The sequence below is a fragment of the Ooceraea biroi genome, chromosome 1 (assembly GCF_003672135.1).
Source record: "Ooceraea biroi isolate clonal line C1 chromosome 1, Obir_v5.4, whole genome shotgun sequence".
Lineage (NCBI taxonomy): Eukaryota > Metazoa > Arthropoda > Insecta > Hymenoptera > Formicidae > Ooceraea > Ooceraea biroi.
In genome coordinates this window covers 18,345,392-18,359,993 of record NC_039506.1, presented here as the reverse complement: position 1 = coordinate 18,359,993, position 14,602 = coordinate 18,345,392, and positions in this window count along the sequence as shown.

Genomic DNA, 14,602 nt, shown 5'->3' with positions numbered 1-14,602 from the left:
TACTAAATATTTCAAAGTATATCGCATAATAGTATAATATTAATCGATATCGTGATATTGCGATATACATTAATAACAGAGTCATTTTATTTCTGTTTTAGAATAACATCTTGCATAATATAATGGTATATATATTACTCAAATATGATTTAAAATATATTACCAATAGCTAGTTATATGTTAATACTTGTATTATGTACTATTGTTATTATATAATCATACTAGCTATAATATATTATGAGTATATATGTTGAAAAATAAAAAATTATTATACTAACTAAAAGAATTTTTATGTTATTCCGTAAGATTAAAACTTGCTCACAATTGGTGCTAAAGAAGAAATCAATGTTTCATTGAGGAATCAATATTACGTTAATTTAAATAGAAATAAGAAATAATCTACAATATAACTATTGAACAATATTCCTTTCTCTCCTCTTCTTTAATTTTTAGCTCTTTAACTTTCATTATTTTTTATACAGAAATTGTAATAAGTATTTATCTATAACTAATATTGTATTATATTTTAAATTTTATTTACCGTTAGAGTCAAATAATTACAAAATGTGAAAATCGATTTGCACATTCTACAGTTTATTTGTTATTGCTATTTACATATGTAGAATTAGTTGAAAGAATGATTATTAATATTAGTTTGTATTATTATATTAATTTCTCAAATTATAACATATCTTATTATTTTAGCAGATTGAATATTACCGTTGTATGTGTTATAATTAATGTTTTCCATTTTACTTACCATTTGCAAGTTTTATTAAACAGTATTAATATAAAATATGTTTATGTTATGGTGTTACTGAGGAGAGGAAGTTTTTTCAATTTTTACATATAGAGATCGACTTGTAATGAAATGTTGACACTTGAGAAGGACTACGAATAAGTGGTCGAAACGTAGTGTGTATATTTTGTAACCATTGCCAGTTGCGGTCATTAAATAAAGGATTGATAATGTTTATGTTCCTTTAGAGCAATAATAAAATAGTATCCATACTTAAATGCTATTTCTTTGCATCTCCAAAATTCGTTATAAATAATCTATCTATAACTATATAAGCTATAAGAGAAATGATATAATTATATAAATTAAATATGCATCTCATACGGAAAGCAAAGTGTAAATCTTTCATACTCTAGATAGTGCACTAACAATAACAAATAATAAACATACAAGTAAACATATAAAACGATAATCTCTGATCTAAATTGAAGCAAAATTGTATTCCAATCAAACCACAGAAAAACCGCATTAAAGTTTGACTATATTTCCATTTTTCTTCAATTTACCATATCTTTATGCTTGATATATTATCTTATGCACACAATAATTAAAAAGAAATTATAATTCGCACGAAAAATTCTGTCAAACTCCACTTACTCCGGAACGCCACGAATTCCTTGTGCGATTAACTTGACGCGGCTCCAACCATTTTAAAATCACACCTTTCCTAACAAACAGCCGTTTGTTTGCTCAACTGTGCTTAAACTGTGCGCGATTGCGATAAAAATAATAACCAGAAGGCAAATATCATTCTTGCGGGAAACCGCGTGGCGACGCGCGATCACAGCAATGTTCATTAAAATAATAAAAACTCGGCTTCTCTCGTTCTCCTCTGCACTCTCTCCGCTCGAGGCAAGCGGGGCGATCAATTTTGCAAACGTTCTGGGCCGATAAAAATAATGATCAGATATCAGGCGGCCATCGATCACAAGGATATTTAAATTTCACACGCCGCGCCGTGGCAAACAACGCAAAGTCATGCGATTTGCGATGTTAACGATTGCGGAGAGAACGTTTTGTCGAACGCGAAAATTAAATGATAATGATATCCCGCGCCCCGACGCGCGACGCGTACTTATAACTCGCGCCCCCGATGCAAGACGTTTTTTTCTCCTCTGAGAGAGCTCCCTCGCTCTGCATCCGCAATTCTTTTACGTTAAACTTTTATGTTAAATCTGTCAATCTGAAATATCCGCAAGATTGATCTTCTCGCTAAAGAAAGTACATAAGTCTGTGTGGTTTATCTTCTTTTTCTTTTTATTGTTATAAAATATTTGGTTCTTGTTTGGTAGATGCGTGCACGAATATTTAATAAAGGTTGATCAACTTTCGAAGAGAAGGTAGTATGCTATGTATAAATCTTATGTTAGTTAAAGGTGGAGAGTAAACTAATAGTGATTCACCTTTTTCATATCAATATATATCTTTTGTTAACTATGAGAACATAAATTTGTGAAATTTGAATCAATTTTATGAAAAATACATCATATAAATTTTATTGTTGATTGAAAATTGATTGCACGCCAACAATTTATCTTTTTTTCATCTTTCGTAATCACGATATGTTATATTTACTGGGAATAGATGTATGCATAAGATTCAAATTTAAAAAATCAGTTTCTAATTTTAAGTAATTTCCTACGAGCGATATAGATTTTAAGTAGAAATTTAAGTAGTGCAAGCTCTTGGTTTCAAAAATTTGAGGATTTCGCACTATCTTCACTACTATCAGTTCTGATTTCCAGGTTGAAAATTGTTTCCGCGTTCTTGACATTGTTCCGACGTTTCATGAACGTTTCAGAGTCCAGAAGTAACCTGATACTTCTCACTTCCTGATGAACTGGATTGAAATGTTCACGAAACGTCGGAACTAAAATGACAAAAAGTGTAGCTTCAACTCGGAAACCAGAACTGATAATTTTCAATTTATCTTCTTTCTATTTTTGATTACCTATATGTACATATATTTACTGGGATAGAGATGTACATAAGACTCAAATTAAAAAACACTTTTCAGTTTTCAATTTGATTAATTTCCTCAAAATAACGATATAGAGCTTAAGTAAAACTTGAGTGCAAACTAATAATGCTCGATTTATTTTCCTCTCACTACCTCCCAACGTAAAATAAAAATTTTTATAAAATAAGTATCTGCAGGTTTATCAGACTTTATTAAAATTATTATTCATTAAAGATATTATTCTATTAATTAATTATATGAATAAATAAAATCTGATGGATACTGTCGATGTGGGTGAGTACGTACATTTTTATCACTTATTTTACAGTATAGTATTATAATATATAACAGTATACATATAATAATATATCGTGAATATATAACAGAAATAGAGTATAATATTCACGAACATTTCAATCCTGCTTCCGGACTCTTTTCAACGGATTGTTAAAGTTAACTTAATAAATCAGCTTCTACTTGGTTATATATTATTCATTAAAATGCTATTTTTATGAAAAGACATATTTGAGCAGATATATAGAAATGTGTTACAAATTTCAATCAATTTCTTAAAACTTACGGATTTCTGTTAAATATCACAAGGCTTGTAGAAAGATGGCGTAGCTAAAACAATTTCTTGATGATCCCTTAATTGTCGTCTTCTGCAAGAGATACGCGGCAACATTGCAATTGTCAATGTGCACTCAGGAGAAATGGGGTACAATGCGGGGGTACAACGAGAGCCGTTAGTAGCCATCGTGAGAAATCGCCGCAGCTGAAAATCGCGCGCGCTACCAGTAATAATAAATCCTATTGGTCGTTAGGCCCTTGAATTCACATCAGGGGAGCCCCTAATTCGACCTAACAACCTAACACCATTACCTTGTTAAATAAATGTCGCATTGCGAAGGGCGCCCAGGGGCTGGATACTGGACCTACGGTAGACCAACCCCTCGAAAATGGGACAGAGCCCGCATCGCTCAAAATGGTGGACGTTGACAATACAAATTACGTATGGAACAACAATGCGGACGCAGACAGCCAGGGGAGAAGCGTGTGCGTTTGAAGGTGTGAGGAGAGAGAAAAAAATATGCAAAAAAAGAAGGAGAAATTTGAAACGTGCTGATGGATCTGAAAGCTTACCGCCTATTCGTTGCGATCAAACGCCTCTTTTTGACACGATTATATTGCGCGGCTTGAAGTCTCGTCAATGAAGTTCAACAGCATAATTACGCGGCGTCCGATAATAATTACGTAAGCTAGCCAATGATTTAGGATACATCGTCCCGAAGCAGGAAGGGCAACATTTTATTCTTCGTAGTTTAGAAATACTGAGAGTCGGATCAAGTGTTCTGAAAATTTTGAAAGTTTCTTTGTGGTTTTATTTCATATTTTTTGTTTTTTTATCAATGATTTTTTAGATTTATCAATTTATGTATTAAATTCCTTTATTAATTATCGACGATTTGAGTTAATCCTGAAAACGCTTTTCTTTAATGAACTATTTGACATACTGTGCTTTATGCAATGACGTATGTGACGTATTATTGCGCATTACTTTCTCCTCAAGACAAAATGCCTTCATTTAACCACCATCGCACGTCCATGTTTTCCTTTTTGCGTTCCGTCTTTCACGTAAGTCCTCGGACCGGAAGAGATACGATAAAATATCGTGGCATTTTATCATTGCATCGCTTTACGTCTCTAATGCTTATCGAAAACGATCTGAAAGCCGCTGACAGCGTTTCCGGTGGTTCGAAATAACGACGCGACGCTTTGTTAGTCACTGAAGATGCTTATCTGAAAACCGCGCACGGCGGCCATTGCTGGCAGATGCCGCTTCTCACGCGAATTACAATCGAGAGATCCGAATCTGAATTCCTCGTTTGCCCCTCGATATCATCTCTGTGACATAACGACCGTGCTAATGCCTGCGCGAAGTTTACAAATTTGACCGATCCTAACAACGTGTTATGATTCTATCTGTACGCTCGAAATCTCCGCCGGAAGAAACTAAATCGGTTATCGAACAGTCAATCATAATTGTATTAAATCCTTGGCGTAAAAAGGATATAAAAAAATCGAATTGATATAAAGAAATCGAAAATCGATCGTGAATTCTTTGAATTGTGATTAATTGCTTTCGCGTTACTTTTTGATGTTCCAGCAATTTTGCTAAAAATAAACGTAATGATATGATAAAGTACATAAAATATAGCGAAAAATATTATAAAATATGACAAGTACAAGCGAGATATTGTAATGATAATTTATAAAAATCATCTTGAACTTTCCACATCTCACAAAGCCTTTCTTGTTATTCTCCGATGAATATTTCAGCAATCTTGCATTCCATGTATTAATAATGAACCGTAACGCGAAACGTTGCGATACGATATAAATGAGATATGCATAATGGCAATCCACAGAAATGTAAAGAAAATATATATGAAAATCGATCTTTTGAATATTTAAAATTTTTAAATTTCTTCAATTTCAGCTTAAAATAGAAATAATAAAATGCAGCGCAAAATAATTATGATATAAGTGATGAAATAATTATGCACAAAATATGCATAATGCCAACTTAGAATCAATACAATAGAAATGCGAAGAAAAACATATGCAACCGATCCTGAATTGAATCCTCGAATACAGATACTTTTTTTATTATTTCCTAGCAAACGTTTCGGCAAGTTTGCATCTAAACAATCTCTCTAAATTTCGTGGAGTGGAATCTCACTCTTTTAGAGTGAGATGTCACTCCAAGAAATAATGAAAATACTGCCAGTCGAAAAGAGTGAAATTTCACCTTTTTGAAAGAGTGAAGTTACTCACTCTTACTTGGATGATTCTTCAACTCTGAAAAGAGTGCCATATTTCACAAAGCAAAGCTAATCAGTAAGCGCTCAGTGATTTTTTAATCTAATTAGTTCTTGCCTTTAGATCTTCGCTGGATCTAAGTGCAGAAACGAATCATAATGAAAAATCACTGAGCGCTCACTGATCAGCTTTGTCTTCTGAACGCAGCCTATGTGGTATTCTAACTTAAAACCTTCTGAACACGCAAAACGAGAAACGGGAAGGTGATTTCACTCTAAGTTAGAGCGAAGTTTGGAGCGCTAACGACTTCACTTTAAAAATAAGAGTGAAACTCTTCATTTTTTTTCATTCTTAAAGTGAATGAATTCACTCTGTTGGAGTGAATATTTACTCCATAGGAGTGAACTGGTCAGTAACTTCATGATTAAAGTGAAAATTGGCCAAACTTTCACTCCAAAATTTTAGAGAGATATTAAAAAGTATCCTAAAATGTTGCAACGTATGTATTAAATACGTAACGCATAATGGCAGCTGATAAACGCGTACGCGATAATATGAAAAGCTATCATTTTGCAGCCTATACATGCACACACATGCGCACGAAAATTACGAGACAATTATTATTCTACAAAGGAATCTTTAAAGGACACGCGTCCATTTTTCGAGATACGGCGATACGCGTCAACGTCGCTGCCACGCGAGTATCGGATGATGAATGATGTTAAATTCACTGGAGCTTCTTGAGCAATCGGCGATTCCCGGCAGTTGACTGCGGTACCCCGCTATTACAGCATTAGTATCGGAAGTGACAGTTGAAAACATGCGCCGTATCGTGCGCAATGTTGAACGTCAATCGCGAGTGACGTGCAGATGCTGCGATGCAATTATCTTCATCCTTAGGAAGATCATCTTGGAGGCTGCAGAGTCATGATCTTCCTCGCCTAGTCGGACGGATTATTGGACGCTATTACATTATTACAGAGCTGTAAATTATCCAGACGGAACTGGCTGTGTATACAGTTAGCTGTGGACTTCCATTACACATTTCCTCCGTAGCTAGAATTTTTTTCTCGGTTTAAACCTTTCTGTCTTTCTTTCTCTGTTTTTTTTCTCTTCATATCTTTCTCTTTTTCTTTGTTCTATGTAATAAAAACAATGTTAAGACGATGTTAATCAATAAGAAGCACATGCAATTATCATGAATATCATTTAATTATTTAAAATTGAAGACATGAAAGCAAAAACATGATAAGATTGAACAAATGTGGATGTTTAAAGTTGTTTCTAATCTTATTTCTGCCATGTTATTATTTATGTAAACCGATGTCACGATGTGAGTTAGGGTGGTATTCATAGTTTGTTCTTCTAATGAGATTGTCAAAGTACGTTTCGGATACTAATAAAACTTCTTTAGCTAAGAAAAATAAAAATGTCATAAGAATAGATTTAAGACAATCTTAATAATAGGATATAAATAACATATTGATATATGGATATCGCTCCTATAGAGCCATTTATATGAAACAAGATCTTTTATTTGTATAGAAAACACATTTAATTCAAATAAATTTTTCAAAAAAGAAAATTAACGAAAAATAGAAATATATAGTTAACTATATTTTTGATACAAGTTACACAACTTATTGTCATTAAAATTTTAAGTATGTTAGTCACACACACATTGTGACGGGAATAAGATTAATTAAAACTATTTTGAAGTATTTTTCGCATGGTTATGTTTTGATCTTATTATAAACTTTTATACTCTGGAAATATTAGGAAATATGTAATAAGATTTGTGCAAAGGAAAACTTGAAAAGCTGTTTGTGTCTATAATTTTTATACAGCATGTACATTGATGCCATCGTACTTTCTTCTTTTTCTTTCTTCCTCTTTCATGTAATAAAAATTACAATATTAGAAAATATTAAGACATACAATAGATCGATAGCTAACATATGATAACAGTCAAACAAAACTAACACATTGTATGCAGGCTCGAACAAGCGCATCTTATGCTGTGATAGTGAAGAAATCAACATTTACGTATAGTTATTTTAAAGATTATCTTTTCTGAAGAGAAAATTTGTAATAGATAACAAATGGTAATTCTATATTCGCTTTCGCCGTATCTATTAATTGCTTCTACCGAAAACAGTTTCAATTATCGTTTTTTTTGTACATACAATGTTTTAAGAAAACGCACACAGAGAAGCGCGAAAGGATCTTTAATTTAAGATGTTAAATTTAAGGCGATTAAGAAATGTATGCACATATTTAAACTTGTCACGTTCAATTAAATTTAATTTAACATATTTTTCATACAGTTAATCTTCGATATCATTATAAACATATCATACATCAGAAGACATAGGACAAATATTCAACTCGATAAATGAATGATAAAATTCATCCAGAGAGCTTCCAAATACGAATTACTCAGCGCATGCTGACGACACTGACTTCTTTTACTCTCTCCTTTTCCTTTCTTTTTGTGGTCGCAATTTCCAGCCGTAATTAAATCACGTTTACCGGCAACACGCGGCCCGTGAATTATCGCTAATTCTTCGATATTTTTTCTTCTCTTAGCGCCGCAGCTAACGGTAGCTCTAATGCTGGCCGGAGGCGCCGTGCGGAGCGAAACGGAAGATTGCGCATGGTTAAAAGAAAACTGAAACTGCTGCGGAGAGAAACGCGGGGGTTGCGGGGCGCGGAATTTTACAGTGCAACAATCCGCGAGACGCGGGAAAATAATTGCAAGCTCCGTCGGAGCGAGACGGAGCGAGAGAGCTCTAGAGGAGCAGTTTCCTTCGCGGCGGCCGCGAGAAGAGGAGGCGCATATGACGCGCGCCGCGACGGAGAGAGGGCGAGATCCAATTAAAAATATTACGCATTACCCGGCGCGAAAACGCAGTTACCGTTTAGAAGCTTGAGAGACAGGTCCATTCAGCCGCCATACGTCTGCGCACGTGTTCGTGCGTTTGGGAGATTGTATATGTAACAGAGGAAGAATTGTATATGTATTATATTAAAGAATCATCATCATTATCATCATCATACACACAATTTAATTCTTCTATCCAATCATCCTTTTATATTGGAGGATTCATGATATAGACAATTTATGCATGATTTTTAATAAATCAGTAATTGAGAAAATATCCTAATGCTTACGCTTCATTAACGTTATTCTTATTTTCTCTTTTAATTGTGTTATATTATATTTTTTATGTTTTATTATATTATATTCGAGTAGAAATATATTTACATTATATCTCCGTCAGTTGTCAATCCATTTATTAAAAACTTGTTTCTTTGATTGGAATCTTAGATTTTGTATACTAAATACTCTGGTATTTCAAAATATTGTATTAATCAAAACTTTGGTTCGATTTTTGTGACAAATCTTACTTTATTGCATTCAGTAGAAAGAAATTACTCATCAATTAAGTTTGTTAAGTTAAGGTGATTAAGATCACCATCGTTGTCTATAATTAGGCATTATTGTCTATGATATAGGACAGTATAAATATTCTTGTCTGTATTACATGTATATTATGTATTACATGTATGAAACAAACCGAACTTTTTGACCCAATCGCTTGTTCAGAGAGATTGACATCGATTTCAATATCTCTATCGAATAAAAAATATTATTTATCCCAGGATTCCTTCATTACTACGCGATGTATTAAATTACGCAAACTTCAAATGTGCAAATTCATTTGTTAACTCATTCAAAAACTATTGAAACCTCGATATTTTTGTCTACAATTTTGCTATTGCTGAAGTTATTAAGGCAAAGTGCAAATTATATCGGAAAACTACTTTGAAGAAAATCAGTCTGGGAAGAGAAAGAGCCCAAACTTATGACGATATTATTAGTTAGAAAATGGCGGACACTCAACTCAGCGATTGAGGTAAATGCTCGATTTTTTTCAATGTTTCCGAGAAACAATACGAGATGTATAACGGAAATACGACGGACGGAAGTGCCGAGAGTCGGTTTCGCGGAAACGGAGCATCGTCGCGGCGATATGCGAGTCGGATCGATGGCTAGCGCCGATATTGGAGCTGACATGTTTTGAAACACGCCCCTTTCATCGCTGCCAGTTTTCGGATTTCTATTAAGGGCGCGTTTACTCCTCGGCCGGTTTCTTCCCACGTGCTTGCGCGGGAGGGATACGTGTCGTGTTACACGGCACGTTTTGTGCGCGGCTCGCGACCACCGGAAGAAATTTTGACCGCGACACCCGAAATCCGAGACACGCGGAAGGATCGCCGCGCTCGGTTCACTCTTGAATTCATCTTGAGTAAATCGAGATCGTGTCAATCGACGACCAATGAGGAAGGATTGTGCGCGCGGAGCGATGTTTAAGAATGAACGCTTCCGGTCGAGGATCTCATTTCGAGCAAATAAATCGTAATTTTTTCAACGAATTGTATGGCGACTGAACATTCGAGCAAGAATTAGTATTATTATAGGTATATACGCGAACTTGAAGCGTAGTTGTACTCATGAACCATCATAATATTAATATTATCACACAAATAAAATATTATCATAGCAAATAAATAAATAAATAAATAAATAAATGATTTAGTTCTATCAACAACTAGATAAGACAGAATTATAAAATTCAAATTAAGTTTCTTAATTTAATAACTACTATTATCGTGAATACATTGAACATAATTATTTTTCAATTTAGTTATCTTTTCTTGCAAAAAGATTTAGAAAATATTCAATAAGACAAAGAAATTTCCCTTGATACGTGTCTGTATTAATACTGAAACGTAAACATTGCGCGTGGCCTGTTTATCATTCCAATTTTATTCAGAGCAGTAAATTATTACAGTAATAATTATTATAGAGCGATATTTATTTCGAGCTCTAATTAATCAATTAACACCGAATTTTCTATAACACAATTGCATAATTATAATATCGCGTGAGAATTAAAAGCTATATATCGAGGTTTGATCTTTTCGGTCAATCACACATCGTCGGGATCTGAAGACTTTCACCCTGACGAAGTGAATCCCGAATCTACGTAACGAGAACGCGAGATATCGCTCAATAAAGACAATCGGCGACGTGTCGAGGACGTTCAGATGTAGTGCAAGATCGTCGTGTGACCTGCCATGTATCTCAAGAGGTCCATTTAAATGTCCGTGATGCTGACATTACATATCCGGCCCCGGATATCCTTTGAATAAGTTAATTAGGGCAGGTACGGCTTTCAAGTTCGGTCGAAACACAAAGACGCTCGCTGCCAAACCTAGCCAAAATAAAAACCATTCAGCAGCCGCGCGACACCCACACTTCACACTTCGTTCTAAAGCAAGTCTCTTCTTGCCAAAAGAAAAATAACGACGTTCGGCAAATGTCCGTAAAACAATACTATTACTGGATTTAATCGTTTCAGTTCGAACATGTAAAAGTTTGTACGTGCACAATAATCTTTCACATTATTGCGCTTAAGAACCTAATTTATTAGGGGTGTGATTTAGTTTTGAGGGTTTTTTTTTGTTCAAAAACGCATGTATTTAAATATGATAATGAATGAATACCTTAATCAAACTATTTTCCTTCGTTTTCTAGAACTTTTTCCCATCTTTCTGGCAAGAGATGGATTCCACCACGATAAAATCACTCTTCTTTTCAGTTCATCCATTCGTCGACGAATTTTCGCACTTCTTCCAAATTATCAAAGTGTGTATCCTCTAAAGCGTGTTGCATCCACCGGAACAAATAATAATCGCATGGAGAATACGCGGGGTGCGGTAAGACTTCCCATTCAAGCTCTAATAGTGTTTGTTTCACTGATAACGCAACGTGAGGTCGAGCGTTGTCACGAAGAAGAATCACTTTCCGTCCTTTACTCGCAATTGGTGGTCGTTTTTGGTCCAATGCTTGCTTCAACTTGTACAATTGGTGTCGATAACGATCAGCCGTGACAGTCTCATGCGGATTTAACAGCTCATAGTACACTATCCCACCAAATACAGAGCATTACTTTTGAACCGTGAATATTGCGTCTCGGAGTGGATGTTGATGGTTCGCCTGGATCCACCCATGATTTTCTGCGTTTCGGATTATCAAAATAGATCCACTTTTCATCCCCAGTAACAATCCGAGACAAAGGACTCTTCTTTTTTTGCCTGGCGATCAACGAAATGCAAATGTTCAACCGGTTCGCAACGGCACTTTCCGATAATTGATATCGAACCCATTTCCCTTCTTTCTGAATTTTTCCCATTTCATGTAAATGTTTGGTAACTGTTGTACGATCAACATTTAATGCTCTGACAAGTTCTAAAGTGGATTGTGTTGGATTTTCGTGCAATAATGCTTGCAAATCTGCATTTTCAAGCTTTCTTGGTTGTCCCGAGCGTTCTTTGTCCTTCACATCAGTATCAGCACTTTTAAAGCGTCTAAACCAGTATTCACACGTCTTAATTGATGGGGCAGAATCACCATAAGTTTCCACAAGAATTCTATAACCGTCAGCCGCAGTTTTCTTTTGATTAAAAAACAAAAGCAACGCATGTCGAAAATGCTAAAGAGCTTTCGGAAGTTGGATTTTTACGATGATATAAACACGACTGTTATTGCATCTATTGCTATAATGCTACTAAATGTGATGGATAATGTCAAGACTGTAAGAAACAACAGTTATCGGAAACAGCTATTGGAACAAACTGACACTACAGTCATCTGTTGCAAAACCCTCAAAACTAAATCACACTCCTAATAGTTATCAAAGTATTACAACATTTGTTAAGTATTTATAGTTTTGATCGATTCACTACATTATATAATTTGCAAAAAGTAATTTCGCGAACACTGTCGTGCAGATATAAGACAGACAACGTTCGCGAGCAAAAGGTAATCGCAAATTTTTGCTGAAACGCACTTCCGAGCGGTATCTCTCCCGAGATGCTGCGCGCATGCTTGCACACCATTTTCATAAGTGAGGAATAACGTGGAGCGTCCAAGACGGCCCTTTTGGCCGCATTAAATGAAAAAGCCGATGTCACGAGTGGAAGCGGCACGTCAAAGCGCACCTTTCAACGCGCAATGTTTCATCGTGCAAACACAAATAATAACCCACACTTTGGTTCTAATGAGATGGCTCCCGCCTCTGCAGTAGTGCAGTGCGTCACAAGGATTTCGTTAATTCCTTTGGCAAGCGCAGGAACGCAGCGCGGACATTAAGTAGCGCGCCGCATCGCGTGCAATGCATTTATTATTTTTCACCCCCGATGCAGACTGTATCGTTAAAATACAACGAAGAGGCGAGAACACGTCGCAATTGACTTAATGTGGCGTCGCGTAATTTCTTGCAGAGCGAGACACACTGATTGATGTGTTCCACGTACACACGTTGGGAATAAGAAATTAATAAGTAATTAATAAGTACAGACAAGCAATATCCATTTTACCGTTATGAATATGTAACTCTAATAGGAGAATGTATAATTTGTATAATTTACACAATTACTTCAAAATGATTTGAAATATATTTAGTATTTTGACATATTTTGACGTATTTTTGTGCGTGCTTTACATACACGTGTCAGGAGTAAAGAATTGATATTGTGTGATATACAAAAACAAGTTTTCATTTTGCAAGCATTAGCTGCAAATATAATTTTAATTAATATAATTTTTAGTGAAAAGAGAGACGTATAATCTGTATCTAATTCCTTCGTGCTAATAAAATAACAGATGAACAACGATTTTATCGTTTACGTCACAAGGTTCATTCTTGTTTCTTAATCTGGTCTCCGTCAACTGATCGTCAAGTCGTATCCCATCATTCAAGCCCTTATCGCTCGGGATATACGGGGCTTCAGAGCCGCGCGGATATTTTTTCTCCTGGAAAGATCTTTCTCGTCACTGGCAGTCGCATCGCCATCGACAGACCGCGGGGACGGCCGCGCGTAAAACGTAACGTGCAATCGAGATGCCCGGGTATCTCGCAGGGTGTAGCGTGATACGCGCGCCTGTGCGCCTCCGCGTGTGCACACGTGCGTCCGTGTGTGCGTTTCGCGCCCGTGCCGCTGCATACATTATCTCCACCTTCGCCCATCGCGCTTCGGCGCCCGAGCTTCCTCGTCGTCGGCCCCCGCGCGTACCGACCCGCGCGAACAGGCGCCACGAACCCCCCTCTTCCCCTTCGTCCCCCCGGGCCCCCCCCTTCCTGTCCCCGCAGCGCCGGTGCGCGGGGTCTCCGCCGGGCGCCCATGCGGAGACGAGCACAGAAAAATGCGCGGGTTATAAAGGGAAAAATTTTTCTTTGCCCTGTGATTGGCGGTTGCCGTGGCAACACCCGGGCCACCTCGGCTTCTAATTATTTCCAGACACTGAGAATCGAACGAGCTCCTCCACCGAGCCGCCGGAATAGCCCGACACACACATTTTTCCGTATCTCCCGGTCGCCCCCTCCCTCTCCCGCCACCCCCTTTTCCGTCATCGCCATCCGCTAGCAACCACCTTCGTTTCCCCACTTCGTCCCTTGTCGCGCCATCCTTGCCTCCGAGGGTGTTGATTGTTGATGGTCGAGGCATGAGAAGACTGCATGAGAATGTACATGCGTGAATGTATGTGTGTGTGTGTGTAGGTGAGAAAGAGAGAAAGAGAGAGAGAGAGGGGGAGGGAATGACAAACAAAAAAGAGGAAGGAAGAGGAGAGGGAGAGAGAGGGAGCTAAACATACGGAAGGACCCGAATTCCGATCCACATTGAGGATCGAGACAATTCGCCAGCGGAAATTACGATCCGGAAACTATTAACAGCAATATGATCATTTTAGCAACTAGCTATGATGCAAATTGATCTGCAAAGAAAAGCTAGATAGGACCATGCGGCTTTAATTACAAAGATCAAGTACAACGAGTTGGATAGATGACCCAATTTTGAATTAGAATTTGTAAGTTGTGCGAATAGATTTTATTGTTTAAATTTCGTTTGGTAATTTGGTAATATTTCATCAATCTTTAAACTCGCAGATT